This window comes from Syngnathoides biaculeatus, chromosome 20 (assembly GCF_019802595.1).
Source record: "Syngnathoides biaculeatus isolate LvHL_M chromosome 20, ASM1980259v1, whole genome shotgun sequence".
Taxonomy (NCBI): Eukaryota; Metazoa; Chordata; class Actinopteri; order Syngnathiformes; family Syngnathidae; genus Syngnathoides; species Syngnathoides biaculeatus.
In genome coordinates, this window is record NC_084659.1 from 13154698 (window position 1) to 13155062 (window position 365).

The following is a 365-nucleotide window of genomic DNA, read 5'->3' on the forward strand; positions in this document are numbered from 1 at the left end:
TGGTAATGTTCTCAATCAGGTTAGTAAATTTGATTAATTTTTTTTTACATGAAATGAATGAAAGAATGGAGCATCCCAATCAGGTTCTTCATTTCTCCATCCAATCTGTTTCTGACATAATTAAGCTGCTCCGGAGAGATTCTCCGCCGACTTGACGTCTTGCCGCCCAAAACCTCCCGAGGCCCTCACTGGAGCACTTATGTAAGTCCCGAATGAGGCTGAGGCTACTTTCTCATAATGGGCTCGAGGGGGCCAAGTTAAAATGTTCTGCCCCTTGGAGATGTATTAACGCGACTGCGGGGCAAAAATGTGGCAAAGTAGGTTTCTTAGAAAGATTGTAAAACTGACACTGGATGACAAAACAA